The following is a 16,321-nucleotide window of genomic DNA, read 5'->3' as shown; positions in this document are numbered from 1 at the left end:
GATGGTGTTTGATGATAGGGTGTGAATCCTTCCCCAAGCAAACTAGAAGGATGAAGCAGAGCACGTATGATTTACATAAAAGCTGACAGAAAGGATACAGATTTATAGCACAATTGGGGATCTTGAAAATTTTAGTGGACATTTTATTCCCATCATACATTCCATCATTTGTGATCCAGGGTGGCATTCTATGACCTCTGCATGGCCTCACCAGCAATGCAACTAGACCATGGAAGTTTGTGTTTGACATGTTTCCCAATATCTCAAACTGAGGCCCTGCATGTGACTGAACTCTTCTTGGCTGAGGTGTCTCTGTAGGTTCCTCTTTCCCTCTCTGTGTCTCCTGGCTTGAGTACTGCTCTGGACACTACAGAGCTCCTGCAGTAGGCTATGAGTTCTGAGAGATTTGCATAAAAGGCAGCTCCCTCCTGCAAGGATATAGAGAGTCCTGGGAGGAAGCCAGCCAGCTTGGGCTTCAGCAAGAAGAATGAAGACCTCTGCCACTATGGCCTGGACTCCCCTCCTCTTCAGCCTCCTCCTGCACTGTACAGGTCTTTCCCAAAACCCCACCAAGACAGCAACCCAGCTCAGGAATATGGGATTAGCTAGGCCATGGCTCTGTGCTCCGTAAGGCCCTCATTAGAGCACTACGCTCAGAACCTCCTGAAGAATGGGGGCTGTGCAGCTAAATCCCAAATGTGCTCAATGGGTTTTGTGAGCCTGAAGAGTTACAGCTGCCAATAATGAGAGGAACACTCAAGTGTTCAAAGGCTCCATCTTGAAGCCAGGCTTACTGGGCACTGGGACTGGGTGTGGTGCCTTTGATTGCCCTATGGGCCATGGAATCTCTGCAGTTCATTCAGGGCAGATGGGGGAATGTAACTCATCAGAAAGGAACTTAATATTCAACCCATCCTTTTCTCTCCTTGCAGGCTCTGTAGCCTCTTATGTGCTGACTCAGCCATCCTCAGAGTCAGTGACACTGGGACAGACTGCCAGGATCACCTGTGGAGGAAACAACATTGGAAATAAAAATGTGTACTGGTACCAACAGAAGACAGGACAGGCCCCTGTGCTGGTCATTTATTATAGTAGTAACAGGCCCTCAGGCATCCCGGACAGATTCTCTGGCTCCAACTCAGGGAACACAGCCACACTGACCATCAGCAGTACCCAAGCTGAGGATGAGGCTGATTATTACTGCCAGGTGTGGGACAGCAGTAATACTGCTCACAGTGACACAAACACATGGGGAAGTGAGACAAAAACCTGTCACCAGCCTGGCTCCCTCCCTGTTATGTCCACACTGATAGTAGCCTGCCTGCCACATGGAGTGGGAATTTCTAGTCCTGCACCTCCCCTCCTGTTTTTGAGAGATGGTGAGGGTGGCAGACAGTTTCTGGACTTTTGGAGGCTCAAGTAAGTAATTGCATTGTAATCCAAGTTGTTCTTATTTATTCACTTCAGTTCAATATTCTAGAAACCACAGGTTACCTGTTTATCACACAACACTGGGTATGAATCAGAATTCCATTGTGTCAGAAACTCACTTAAAATACAGAACAGGAATGTAAGTGAATGGGTATATGGTAGGAGGATAAACACCTGTGGACTTAGGCAGGACCTTTAGGAAAACACAGCCTGGAAAGGGTCACATTAGTGTCGTACTGGCTTACAAATGAGAGTCACAAAAAGACAAGTGTCTCAAAGTGGTTTGGATTAATAGATTTCGTTTATATCTAGTTCGTTCTCCAGGTGAGAATTGGGGTCTTAAGGTTAATGAACTTTACCTGTATAATTGGTTTTCAGGAACATCCTGAAGCAAAAAGAGACTTAGTTACTATTCACACCCTCATCCTCTTGGGAAGGGGTACCCTGGTTCTAGTAGTGAAGCTCACACATGTGGCCTCAGTGTTAAGCACAAATAGCATTGTAGGATGACAGTGACCATGAGAGAGGGAATTGCATGTGACATTTTCAGAGGGAAACAGACCTGTATGTTTTCCATTGTCATGCCCAGAGGTGCTGTGTCAGATAGCCCAGTTTCAGAATTGGGGTAGAAATGACAAACAAGGTCCTTTATGTTAGGAATGGGGCTGATTGAAGAAGTTGGAAATGGGCCTCTTCAGACACATGCCTGCCAGGCTGAGTCAGTGTCTGAGAGGAAAGGACCCCTTCTGTCTCCGCTCCTTCCTAGCAACATCCCCAGTCTCCTCCCTCCCTCTGTAGGCCCCTATGTCCATCACACTCACCGCCTCCTTCTCTCTTTGTTTTCCCTTCCTTTGTCTCCTGCCCCCAGGATTCCCCTCTGCATACCTGGAACACATCCTCTTCTCCATGCCAGGCCCTGAAGAGGAAGCCAGACCCAGAGTCACAGCATTAGCTTTGCTTCACACCCTCTATGCAGGGAGCCATGACGACACCACAGCATACACTCCAAAAGGACTTTGCCCCATATGCAGCTAGGCTGGTGCAAAGGAACACTGTAAGCTTCAAGTGGATGCTGTCATATGACCTGAATCCAGGTCTGGATTCTGCACAGCCTCAGCCAAAAACCTTGGAGGTCACCTTGAGCATCACCATGTGTCCATACCTGGTTCTATGTGCCCATACCTCCTACATGGATTAGGGTCCTTTGTAACACAGCTGGTAATGGCAGCTGTGTCCTCATTACTCTATGGAATGTGACAATTGAGTATCTCATTGAAATCTCACCAATAAATTTGAACATGGACAATTGAGTATTTTAAATTTATTTATCCATTGAATTCTTCATTGTATGCTTGTAAAACCTATATTTCACAAGTATTGATTCATCAATTTATAACGTAAGCAGAATTTAAAGTGTTAGGGAAATTTGTGCTTGATGTTCCTTATTCTTCCTGCAAAATGTTGATACTCCCATGTATTGCTGTGCTCATAATAACATTGTGCTTTCTGCAGGATTGGTGAGGCCCCAAAACAGGCCTGGGAGAGCTGACCTGACAACATGGACAGCAGCACTACCTCTGTACAGCTCTGTTATTCCAGAGTCTGGATCTTGTGACACTTTGGTAGAGGAAGAGGCTTTGCCCACGCATGTGTTCAGGATGCAGAGCCCTGAGGAATGTCTTCCATGGCCACCACACATCACCTGGTCCTCTTTTGTCCTCCTTTCTTCACTCTCTGCACAGGTGAATTGCTTAGTTCCTGTCCTCAGCTTTGCCTCCACTGAATGGTATGGGTGGCCTTGACCCAGAGCTCATCTCAGCAGGTACTGCTGGAGTGCTAAGATTGAATCTTACAATCTCCTGACCCTGAAGGAGCTAGCTTCTCCTAAGACTTAGTTTTCCTCAGTAGAGTTAAGAAGACAGATGTGTCATGTACCTGTTTATGAGAAAAAAACCCCAGCAACAGTACAGAGAGAAATAGCCAGAGGCAGGCTGGACCTGCCCACCAAAACCCCTTACCTTTCCCTAGAGATGCTCCAGCTCTAACCTGGGGCTCGTGGACACCATTTCCTGCAGGCAAATCTGGGCTCCTGCTAATGACATGACCATAATGGGGGATGGTGAGTGCTATGTAGAACATAAATCTACATCAAAGTTTGGCTGTCACAGTCCCCTCCCCCATCCTTGTCATATTCTGCCCCAACTTGCTCAGGAACTTAGGTCAGCATACCAGGTCTACTTGAGGAGTTGATACAGCTTTTCTCTGTATTCCTGGTAACTGTTGGCCTCACATATTTGGTGTGGAATGGAGGGATGTATATTGACCTTATTAAATTAGTTTTGAAAACAGAAATGATGCAAGGAAAATAATGGGTTTAGTGGGTTCTCAGTTGCTGGCCTTTGTCCTGGAGTCTACTCTTCTTTCATAGAAATCAAAGGAAATCTTCTCAGTGCAGTTTCCATTTCTGTTTACAGGAAGATCATCCCCAGGTCTAAGTTTGTGGAATGCTCTGGCTCAGCCTATCAGCTGAGTATGCTGGTGTAAAAATCTTACACTGGAAATTGTGAGGGATCTGTGATGAAATAAAGATAATGGGCTTTTATTCAGCCATAAAGAAGAATGAAATTTTGTCATATACAGGTAAATGGAAAGAACTGGAGAACATCATCTTAAATGAATTTAGTCAGGTTCAGAAAGCCAAAGCTGCATGTCTTCTCTTATACGTGGAGTATAGACATAATAAAAATACAAGTAATATTGTGAAAAATAGGTTACACTCGGGTAGGCCACACACTAGAGAGGGGTAGGGAAAAAACAGGAAACTAAGAAGGTGAATATGGTCTATGTACTTCCTATACAAGAATGAATATAGAGTTTTAAAACCTGTTGAAATTACCATAAGAAGGGGACTGAGATAGAAATGAGAAAAATAGAGATAAAACAATTCTGGTTAATACATGTAGTTAAAAATGTCAAAAGGAAACTCCCTGTGTAGCTATCTTCAACAAACAAAAATGTCATTTTTAAAAATAAAATCATAGAAAAGGAGGGCAGAACAGGTCCAGTCTGGGGGGTTGGTACTAGTGGGGAAAGGGTCTTGGAGGGTGAATATGGTGCAAACATTGTGTACACATGCATGTACATGGAAAAATGGTACCATTAAAAGTATTCCAAAAATGGGGGCAAGGGGAGATAAAGGAGAATGATGGGGGATAAATTCAACTATGATGTATTCGATGTATTGTAATAGCTATTGCAAATGCCACAATGTACCACCAGCACAACAATAATAAAAATTAAATAAATACATGAACAAAGGTAATGTTAACATAAAGGGTGATGACTGAAGTGATTTAAATGCCATCTGAGCTTCAGTGACACAAACATCAGGTGTCACCTCTGACATCAAAGCAGCCATTACTCTTGGGAGCAACAGAAGACTGGGCTTCTGAACATATGAGGAGACTAAAACCTAAACCACACCACACACATTTCTGAACATCTGTGGTTCTTGTAAAAGAGTTATGATTTTTCCAACACTCTCAATTCTTTTAACACAAACACACTCACCAGTCTATTTACCTGGGAGTCTTCTGATTTTTACTTACTCTGTATTCTATTTTATAAAGGTGTTTCTAGTTTTAGATTTGGATTAACAAGCACTTTTGACTTAGGAGGCTGCTATCTGTCCCCTACTGCTGTACAAATTTATCACTGGACAAGAAACCCTAATTGTCTCAAAACTAAAAATGTTCAAATGTAAAATTTACTAGAGGTACTTAAATTACTTTTGCTGAAAGGCACTGACTCCTTCATTGGGCCCCCAAATTAGCCAAAAACAACAACAAAAAAGCATCATAGCTTTCCATTTTGTATCTGTCTTTGCTCTGAGTCATTCCATTTGCAGTCACCTTGCAACCACCTTGGAATCAAGAAAGGACAAAAATAATCAGTAACATCTCCATGACAAGGTACTGAAAGTACACCCAACAATATATCCCCCTCAGGATGGACTACCCTCTATGATAATAACTCCAAAACATCTCCCCCAAAAAGAACTAAAACAATGGTCAACCAGTACACACATGATGATCAGTGACTTGGTCTATTTAACTATGCTTAACTTTGTCTCCTGCCCACTTTATTTTGTCAATTTAATCCTATGGCCCATGTCTGTACTCTAAGAAAGCTTAACATTCCTTTTCATGCTGATAGCCATTGACCCAGCTGTATTTAACTACATGCCTCATTTTATCTTCCAAAGCCTACATTCCTTTAAACAGGTCATCAGTCAAAACCATGTTGACCATGTACTCATGCTGTTTTTATGTTAACCAGTCCAGGATCATTAGTGATGCCATTAAGAGACTTTGAGAACATTCTGACAATCTGATAACAAACAATGGAAAGCTGAAAGCAGTGATCTTCCTGATCTAATTGGATGTCATGGGACCTCCTTTGGCTGGGACTGAATTATTTTTTTCCTCATTGTGACCTTGTCTTTTTCAAACACTTTCTCACTTTGTTTCCCAGAGGCTCTAGGCTTTCATCCAGGATACAAGTGAAAAACAGATCAACTGAGTCATGTTTCTGCAACAGGCCCTCTACAGCCATCTAGAGCAAGAAGACAATGCCAATATCCCCTCTCTGTTGGGATTTCAATGCCCCTCCTCAGTAGGAAGTAGCTAGACAAAATTTCATTGTTCCTCTTCCAGATATAGTGGAATGTCCACCACTAACCCTCCATGTGCAGCCACAGGGGTGGAATGATTTGTATAATCAAATAGTCACTGCTCCTGGGTACCCGAGAGGGAAAAGAGGAGCCCAGATGTGCTGTGGAACTCAGCATACAGAGTATCTCCACCATAGCTTGGACCCTTCTTTTCTTCTCTATCTTCTTCCTCTTCACAAGTGACTTTCTCATCCATGACTCTATGTTCATCCCCAGTAGGAACCTGAATCGTTCCATGTCCAAACCCTGTGCTTTCCCCTTGTAGTCTCTGTGGGCCCTGGGAATTTCTCTTTAATTTTCAGGTCCCTTCTCCTCTCCTCTCTTTCAGCCTACATGGCCTCCCATGTACTGATCCAGCTTCCCTCAGTGTCCAGAGCAAGAGCTGGGGTTACACTGTAGCAGAGCAAGAGCTGGGGTTACACTGTAGCGACTGACCCTCTCTCCTTTGGTTATGAAGGGAGCTCCTCCCTGGGAACAAACTTGCAATTTTGTTTCTCTTGGTTTCTGCTGCTTGGACTTTTCTGTCCAGCCAAGGGCCCTACCCTGAGAAACGCCCCAGGTTCCCTCCCTGTCCTGCCCTTTCCCATCCCTGAAGAGAAGAAAACCCAGCCTATTCACTTCTGCATCCGTTAGCCAGGCTTTTGTGTTGGGACAGAGCTGAAGACCCAGTGGCGCTTTTAGCCAGGACACCAACATCCACCAAAAACAAACAGCTGACTGGATTTTTAGCTGAAAGTTGACAGGCAGAGCCTTGGGGCCCCCGGCCGAGTTGGGATCACAGATTCTGTAGTTTCCAGTTTGGTTTCTAATAAAAAAGGCTGCTCGGAGAGGAAAGAGGCTGGGAGGAGGGGAAGCTGTTAGATAAAACCCCCAGAGAGGTGGCCTGTCGGAGACTTAATTGCCTATGGTGGGTTGAACAAGCCTGGGTATCGGGTGAGTGCCGGCCTCGCCCGGCTGACAGATGCCACCTGCCCCGGCCCACAGGCACTGCAAGGATGGGGTTTGGGGTCATCAGCAGGGTAAAAAGGCTGCACCAGTTCTGGGGGAAAGCTGGCTTTTCCTTTTCTTTATAAGTTGTCATTCAGGTGGCAGAAGCAGCTGTGACTACCGCTTCTGGAACTTTTCAGAGAGGGGCTTTCTACTTGCATAGCACAGTCCTTATCATCCACTTGCTCATTGCTGAGCTTGGGTACCCCAGTGTGTGACCCAGGTCCTTGATCTGCAGGCTGGCAAATGTGGTATCTTTTCAAAGTTCACTATTTAATCTTCTTGAGCAGCTCCAACCCCATGATTGGCAGGAATTACCTTTTGCTCAAGACACCATGGTGACCTGTGTGCTAATCACTGTGCTGAGTGCTCCTGTGTGAGGCAGATGGCCGACCAGCACCACACAGCTCCCAGGACCAGGGAAAGTGACGTGGCAGGAAGCATGTGGTCCCCTCCCCATACTATGGCAGCACGCAGTTCCTGCCAGCACTCAGTGGTGCCAACGTCCGGCATCTGGGCAGCCACGAAGACTTCCTTGTATCCTGTCTGCTTTAATTGTTTCGTGGAATGAGTCATTCCCTACCAAATCTGATTTGGGCACTTCACTGGCATTGTTCCATTAAATAAGAGAAGACTGGGGACCAGGCCACACCAGGTGCCCACCCTGGCCAGCTCACCCCAAAAGGCTGGGGAACCCCCCAGGTTCCTGGAAGGGCTAAGGTGAACTTGAGCCTCAAGGCCAAGGCTGGGATGCTGCTATGGCCAAGCCATCAGCTGGGTGTCAACCCTGGCACCACGCTGACTCCGTAGCTCTCTTCCCTCCCCTCCCAACCCACTGGGATCTGCATATTTTAGGGGAGCAGGTCATGTGCTCCAGCAACACTAGCCAGTGTGGGGTGCCAAGCTGCACTGCTAGTGGTGCTGAAGGGCTGGGAGACTCAACCCCCACCAGTCCTTGGGCTGACAGTTGGGTGACTGGGCCTGACCGGGATTTATGATCCCTCAACGGGCTGGGGAATTGACTCTGGCAGCACACTGTCATAAACAACCTCTGCAGCATTTTCTGCGGGTTTTGTATCCAGTTCTTCATTGACCCACGGAGGCCTTTCCTAGCCTGATTGCAGATGAGGAGCTGCCCCCGGGGGAGGACCTGCCTGGTGTCCTGCAGACAGACTTGAGCCAAACTGGAATACAGTTTGGGGCGCTGGACTCTGCCTAGTTCCTAATGGCTCTGCTGATCCCAACCTGCTGAAGGAGCCCAGAGGGTCCCCTGATGCCAAGGACGAAGTGTTGGGCGGGCCAACGTGGTGCTCAGGTTCAGTGACAGTGGACAGAGCTTCAGGGCAGATCTCCCACAGCAGCGTCCCTGTCATCCCCCACACCCTGAGCATTCATCTGGTCTTACAGTGGAGAAGGTACTGGTCTCGGACTCTTGGCCGTTGTTTCCCTAACGAGCACAAGCTCTCTGAAGCTCTGGTGTCCAGTACAGTGTATTACAGGTGAGAGGGAGTGAGTGAGTCTTTTTCATTTGCACTGGGTTCTGTTTCAGTGCACAATGATATTAGATGGCCACATAGCTTCCTTACATGCAGCTCTTGGAATGAACATCTGTGTGACTGTGTGCTGTTGTCCTAGAGTGACAACAGCCATGGGTAGTGCTTTCCATACAGTGTCCCCCCACACCTTGCCCAGGACCACCCATGGGTGTCTGCTGTGGCTGTGACAGATGGCCATCCTGGAAATACCAAGGTCAGTCACGTGGCTATTTTGAGTATACCTGCTGTGGACTAGCAGATCATGGACCCCAAAGTGAGCCAGGGTCCTGGAAGCCAGTTCTGCTTCTCAGCACCCCCTTCCAGGTGGCTTTGAACACATGCTGACCAGCCTCTCATGACCAGCACTCATGGCTTGCTGCATGACTTGTACTCAGAGGCCTGTCCTTGGATCAACAAGTTGCTATATTCAGTTGATTGTAAGTTAAAGAAATGTGGGCAAAGCAGTCACAGACAGTGTCACCACTCTGGCCAGTTGTCATTCTATATTCACCACGCCAACCTGTGGCATGAGGACCATGGTCAGGGTTGGAGAGTTGGAAGGCTGGCCTTCTCACCTGTCAGCCTCGCTTGTGGCCTCTGCTCCCACCTGGTGCCCCACAACTAAGTTTTTTCTCTGAGAACATCTCTACCGGTGATCGAAGGTCAGTGTCCACCCCAGCGCCTGTAGCAGGTGAGGCTAGGGTACAGACTATGGCGCAAAGACCACATAGGGACAGGCAGTTGTATCTGAGTATCATATCTGAGTGTCATATCCGAGTGCCTGGGTGGGTGGGATTCACAGTGGAGAACTTCAGCTCTGTCCAGGCCTGCCCTTCAGGAGAAAGCATCTGTGCCCTAAAATCCTCAGCTCTAGATTCGCCAGCCAAGGTTTTACGTTTATAAAACAACTGCCCACTTATATTGAAAGCTATTCCCCAGCAGGCTTTTTGGCATTTCTAGGCTGTCAGCAAACACTGAGCATTGTATTTCTGGTATTCTGAGTATCACTTTCCTGAGCGAGGGTCCCGTGGGCTGCTGAATGCAGGACAACCTTTGGGAAATGGTCGTTCCCCACATACTGCTACATGCTGAGGTGTTTCTTCCACCCTGCCTGTAGGGATGCACCCTGGAGTCTCGGGTCCCTTACTCCATGTAGGTTTCCTGCCTCCCAGCACGTGCTCTTTTCTCCAGCTGCTACCTTGTGTCCAGCTTGTTTCCTGTCTCCTCCTGTAACCCTCGTGGCTGTCCATAGTCACTCCCACCTCCCCAGGCACTTCTGTCAGATAGGTGTCAAGCCATTGTGCCAGTGGGGCCCTGGCCTGGTGAGGGGTACAGGAGTAAATGGCCACTGCTTGCATGCCATACACACTGTCCTTGTACCATGGAACAGGGAGGCCAGAGGTGTTCCCGGTTACCCAGGGACATTGGGAACATAGAAGGGTTATGTGGACCACCCATCCTAGGCCGGGGGGCTTCCCAGTCAGGTAATAAAGGAGGGGAGCAGGGCGAGTTCCAGAACAGTAACAGAGCTGTGGCTTTTTGGTGTCCGTGGCATCAGGATTATGGAGATGGTACTGAGGAGAACCATGCCTGCTCAGAATGCAGAGCCTGGGGTGTGGAGCCCAGAGTGCAGAGCACAGGACACACAGCTGATTCAGCCTGTGTGCGGTGCTGGGCTCATTTCCCACAGTGCTGCTAAATTCCTGGAGACAGGCCTCAGACTCTCTCTCCACCACTCCAATTCAGACTGTTCACTTTGACCCTGCTTTTTTGGGAGGCAGATTGCATTTTCACCAAAGCAAGGGCCAGGAAACCCTCAGCAGGTCACACAGTGACTTCAGCACATCTAATGATGGCAAGGGAATGATCGGGAGCTGCTCCAGCCAGCTGAGATATGTCAGGTGTGCTGGGGAATTTAAAGTGGTGTTTTTGAAGCTTCTTTTGATTTTTAAGAACTTACTGTTTTTTTTTACTTGTGCTTGGTCAAAACTGTGTGTAATAATTCCGTGAGTGATGCAGGTTGGCTGTGCTCACTGTCAGCCACAACACAGGGAAGCCCCAGAAACATCCAAGCAAAAGGCCTGAGACCCAATAAAAATGGCAGTTTGTGAAGACAGAAGGAAACATCTGGCTTGAGCAGGAGCCCAGATCTGCAACCTTACTCAAATGTGAGAATGCATTGATCACTCTGAAATGAAGTCACTCTGAAATGAAGTCACTCTGAAATCCACTTTCCAATGTTTCAAACTGGCAACAAGTCTGTTTCACAGCCACTTTTGGTACAGCGGTGGATTCCTACCAGGCCCTGTGTCCGCTGATGGTGAGTGAGCAGTTCCCCCCACAGGCTCATTGGGCCATGTCTGTACAGAGGACAGATGTCCATGTGGCTCAAAGGAGGGCCCTCCAGTGTCCGCCGTCCAGTGTTCGCCATCCCCAAGGGTTGTGTGTCACCAGCTGTAACAACACTGGGAAGAGTCATGTGTGTTGTGCTGTCCCAGGGCCACACAGCTGGAGAAAGGCATCACAGCACCACTGTGACTCTAGGGAGGCACTAAGCAGGTGAGGTGGCCACATCTGTCACTCTAGTACTCAGGAGGCTGAGACAGGAGGATGGCGAGTTCACTGGCAGCCTGGGTCACACTGGGGACCCTGCCTCAGAAGAAAGGAAGGCTCCGTGGTGTCCTGTTATGGGTGTGAACTCTGCAGTCATTCTGTTCACAACAGAGAGAAAAAACTGACAACAACCAGACAGTCTGGAGAGGGGATTAGCATGGTGACCCTGCAGAACTCTACTCCTCTGTCACCATGTGATAAAAGTTTTAGAAGGCAAGAAAGAGCCGTGGAAGGTTCTGACAGTGTCTGGCCGCAGTTTCTCCCATTCCTTCCCATTCGTGTTCTGTGCTCCATGCTCCATGTCCAGTGAAGAGCCCGTTCTGCAGCAGCACCCACCCTCATTGCGGTTTGTGCTTTTGTTCACTGGACTCTTTGTGTCCAGGACAGAGTGTCCCATCACCTAAATGGACAGTCTTGTTAACAGATTAGGTGTAAGGACATTTTATCCACACTTGGGGAGAACGAGTGTGCTGAACTGCCTATGGGACAGGGTGGATAGGTTGAGTCTAGAAGGTTGTCCATCTATTAGTGTCCTAAAACCAACTGTGATGTTTCAAGGCAAATGGAAGGCCACCAATAATGCCTGCAGTGATTAGATGTGAAGTAAAACATTAAAAAAGTGAAAGCCCTGTTGGATAAGCAGGGTTAAATGAGTATAAATGTGTTTATACCATTTGTGTAAAGCAGATGACAATAATTTACCAATTGCTTCTGTTGGCACAAATGCCAGGGAGGCAGGAGGGCTGTGGTTCCATGTCTGTCACTTCTTGTCTACATTTACAACTTGCTTTTCTATTTATCAAGTAAAGATCCCTTTATTCTTGCTTATAAAGAATCCCGGTGTGCCAGAGGAGGGGTTTCTGACCTCTGTCCCGTCTGTGTGTGGCAGTTTTATCTCCAGTCACAGTCGTGGTTTATGAAGGCATCCTGCAGACTATAGCATGGCCAGCACGGCCCAGCATGGCTTCTTCCCTTCTTCCCTGTCCACTCAGCCACTGCTCAGACATCTGTGCTTTGTCTCTGGCTCGCCTGTGTGCACCTGGTCTTATTTTTCTCTCTTCTTTCATGATTTTTTTTGGGGGGAGGGCAGTATCAGGTAGGTGTGATTTAAGTAAAGTAATATTCCCCAGTTAGATGTACAGGAATGTGAGTTTTGAGAAGTGCCTAAGGTGCGTAACCACCGCCAGTCCCCAGGTAAGGCGCTGTGATCATGTTCTGTGGCTGCCAAAGAAGCAGAGAATAAACACATGTGACCACCAGCAGCTCGCACCTCAGTGGGTGTGGAAGGGTGGGGGTACAGGGGTGATGGGGGGGAGGGGGAGAGAGGGAGGGAGGGAGGACAAGAAGCCAGAGAGGGCAGTGTGAGTGTAAGCGAGGTTCTTAGAGGATGGGGATTTGAGCGCTGCTGTCCAAGACCAGCAGATCTGGAAACCCACACTGAGCCCGGCGGCTGTGGGCAACACTGGAGTCAAGTTGGGAGAGCCGACCAGAGTCCAGGGCACTGTGGTGGCGATGGGCTGCGGGCCCAGCTGATGCCAAGGGTGGTCAGAAGCAGTGCCCGTCACCCATGCTGTGGCTGCTTCAACAGCGTCTCTGATGTCATCAGAACTCTCAAGTCCAACTGCTCATTTTAGTTTTCTCTTCCAAAAATGGCACCATGGAAGGGTAGGATGCAAACCACGCCTCGGTGTCACTGGAGCACAGGCAGTAGTGGCACCATGGCCTTGCTCCCTTCCAGAGCCCAGGACACCACTGTCTCCAAACACAGGAGACATTCACCTAGAGACCAAATGCAGAGTCAGTCGAGTTTCAGTGAATTTAAAATCTTGGCATGACACTGAGTTCTCTGGAATCAGATCTGAACAACACCTGAAGCAAGCTCCCAAAACCTGGAGATTCATACAGGCCACCTCCAAATGACTCATGGTGAAGGCAGAGGGGACAGGGACGTGGGACTTCACTGTGAAGTGCAGGACAACGAGGAGGCGGCCATTGCCTCACTTGACACAAAATGCTGGTGTGACTCCAGGGCCCCCACCCTTCCTCCATTGGTCAGTCACTGGCGTGGCAGCAACTGTCCCTTGTTCAGGGAAGCCTGGCCTGGCCCATGGGACTGAGTGTCCTGGTCCTTCCCGTCCAGCTCCACTGGATGGTATCTGCTGTGTTCCTAGAACAGTGGAGGGGAACTCAGGAGAGCAGCATAAGTTCAGGTTCAGGGTCCTCAGCCGGCCCAAGTCTTGTCAGCGCTGCTCCCTCACTCAACCCTGCCTGGGGATCTCGCTGCCCCCATTTCTGACTTGTGAATGTCTGCAGTTCCCTCTGGGCTTCTGTTTTCTGTGAGAATTGCCCTGTGTTTTGGAGTTTTGTATCTCCCACTACCTCTACTTCAGCCTGCTGTTTAGTTATCTGTTTCCCTTTATGTGGGCTTGGCACGGAGTGTGTCCTGCTGGCCATGAGGGTCACAGAGGGTGGGAGGCGCCAAACTCAGAGGAGTAGTTGGCTCAAAACACAGTATTTTGGCAGACCCATGTTGGAGGAGTTATGGAAACACATATTCATTCAACAAACACGCATAGACCACATGTACTCTGGGCACTGTAGTCACTACTTCCGACACATCAGAACAGTTGTCAGAGCAAAAGTGACCCTGAGTCCATGCTGGAGACTGAGTTAGATGCTTCCCACTGCAAAGGAGGGAGGGGTGTGGGGCAGGGTGAGGCATGAGGAGCGACAAGGAGTGGGGAGCCTGCTGTGGCCAAGGCAAGGCGTTGGTGGGGTGTTAGGAGGAGAGCAAAGGCTGGAGAAGGGGTGAGAGGCCAGGAGGTTCTCTCTCCTTAGGGTTTCACCCACTTCTGAGGACATGGCATTCCCCCTCACCCGGCCTCCCCTGGCCTGGCCTCCCTCTCTGTGCTCACTGGGTGTTTTCAGAAATGGGAGGAATGGGAGCAGGATCCCGATCCCAGTGCTGGCACTCAAGGGGCACTAGGGCCTTTCAAAGGCAGGGAGGAAGACACTGGGATCTGAGCACTGTTTGAAGACACCTGCTGCCACCCTGAAATCTTGTGTTCTCTTCCTTTAGGGTTCTTGCTATTTAAAGATTTTTGTTTGAATGAGATTAATGACGCTGTTCCTCAGGTGAAGTTTTATGAAGAGGTAAGAAACAACTTTTCCTGATGCTTTGTTTCAAAAGCATATTTAAATTGAAACCCTGCTTTGCAAGATGTTAAGAGTACTAAGTGTTATGAATTTAGAAATTCATCAGAAGTAATTAGCAGGGCAGAATGTGACATGTAATTTATTAGAGCTAAGCACACCTGCAAAATGCAGGCATGTTCCAAAAACCACCTTCCCTGTGGCCTTGGAGCTGGACGGGCACTGTAGGGATGAGGATGAGCCATTGGGGCGCCCAGGGCACTGGCCAGTCTGTCCTTGGTGATGAGAGCTGAGGCCACCAGCCACTGCTGGGCTTGAAAGAGGAGTGAGCAGAAGTTCCCTGTCATGCTGACGTGCCAAGTTGGGAACCTGCTGGGGGTGGGGAGCCAAGCCAGCTTCCTGACAAGACATCAGGTGAAATCTGGGGCTGGACTGACATTTCCAGAAGGCACATTGCTGTCTACCTCAGCCTCACAGATCTGGGGAAACTCAGGCCTCATGGGGCAGGAGACCCAGCAGCCAGCAAGAGGCTAGGCAGAGTTTGTGGCTGGGACACCAGCAAGGTGTGGGTGAGCCACACCCGAGCTGACTGACACCTGCCTAGACTACCTATGAGCAACAGGTGCAGAGAACAGAGGGACAATGGACAGGGCTTGGAGAAGGGAGGGGATGGAGGTTGAGGCAGCTTCACTAGTGGGAGTTAATACAGGAACCAGCTGGGCATTGTAGTGTTGGAGTGAAAGGAAAAGACGAGAAAGATGATCAGGAGGGAAGGAAGGTCAGTGTCAGAGAGAAAACACATACAAAAGAGAAATAGGTGAGGATATCCAACACCCATGGGGACACATGCCTGTAATCCCAGCACTCGGGAGGCTGGGACAGGAGGACTGATGTTTGAGGCCCGGGCTACATAGCGAGACCCTGCCTCAGAAAAACAACAAAGATAAACAGACAGTCTGGGAGCAGGAGTTCCAGACGGGAAGAGAGAGAGAAGGGCAGAGCTATGTTTCTAGAGAAAGCAGGAGCAGTTTCACAGGATAAGGAAGGGTGGCTACTCACAGGTGCAGAAAAGCTGACAGAAGGAACACGGAGGAAGCATGTGTCTGTCCGTCCATCTGTCCATGTAAGAATGTGGAACTTATGTCCGCCAGTGAGAGTCTTAAGCCCAGCTCTGGCCGGGCAGGAGGACAAGTCACCTTTGGGGAACAGTGGACTGACGCTGGGCATTGCTGGAGAAAAGCAAAGGCAGTGACATGGCTGTGCTTGAAATGCCGAAAGAACCCAACACTGCCAACCAGAAATGGTTCCCAAGTGAGTGTTCCTGTAAGAGGGAAAGTGTGGTGAAGGCGTGTTCAGACAGGCCATCTGGACTCAGTCAGGACCTGTGTTGCTCAAAGCTGAAAAAGGTCCTGTGGGCAGCCGTCCCTGCAGTGGAGCTCTCCCTGAACCCAAGGGCACCTAACGTCCACATTCCAGGTACCTCATCTATCAGCAAGGTTGTGGCCATCCTCACAGGAGACCTGTCTCCCAGGGCTGCCTTGCAGCACAACTGGACAGTGCCAATGTGTCCAGGGCTCCTGTCTCCACTCGAACTTCCTGTCCCAGTGGGATTTCGAGGGAACTCATAAAATGCAAATGTTACACCCAGATCCGAGGTGAGCCCCAGAAAAGGGAGGGTAATGTCACCCCTTAGGTCAGCCTGCCAGGCAGAATGTTGTACAAAGTCCATTCCCTCGCTCCGATTGTTGGGCTGGCACTGTTGAGTGAACAGAGACCAAGCCTGCTCTTTGGAGCTGTTGTTCTGGTCGAGGGAAGGAGACAATGAACGACTGAACGATGGTGACGCAGACTGGGAGTGTGTGGAGGAGGA

The 16,321-nt window shown here is 48.8% G+C and overlaps 1 long non-coding RNA gene across 1 annotated transcript; it reads left to right on the top strand.

The window, feature by feature from the left end:
* Positions 1 to 203: 203 nt before the first annotated feature.
* LOC141418836 (uncharacterized) lies at positions 204 to 1,010 on the top strand. The gene is made up of 2 exons (XR_012443472.1): positions 204 to 551; positions 933 to 1,010. It is a non-coding gene; the product is annotated as an uncharacterized lncRNA (long non-coding RNA).
* The last annotated feature ends 15,311 nt before the right edge of the window (positions 1,011 to 16,321 follow it).

Source organism: Castor canadensis, chromosome 18, assembly GCF_047511655.1.
Source record: "Castor canadensis chromosome 18, mCasCan1.hap1v2, whole genome shotgun sequence".
Classification (NCBI taxonomy): domain Eukaryota; kingdom Metazoa; phylum Chordata; class Mammalia; order Rodentia; family Castoridae; genus Castor; species Castor canadensis.
Note: the sequence above shows the minus strand (reverse complement) of the source record. Positions and strands in the feature narration are given on the sequence as shown.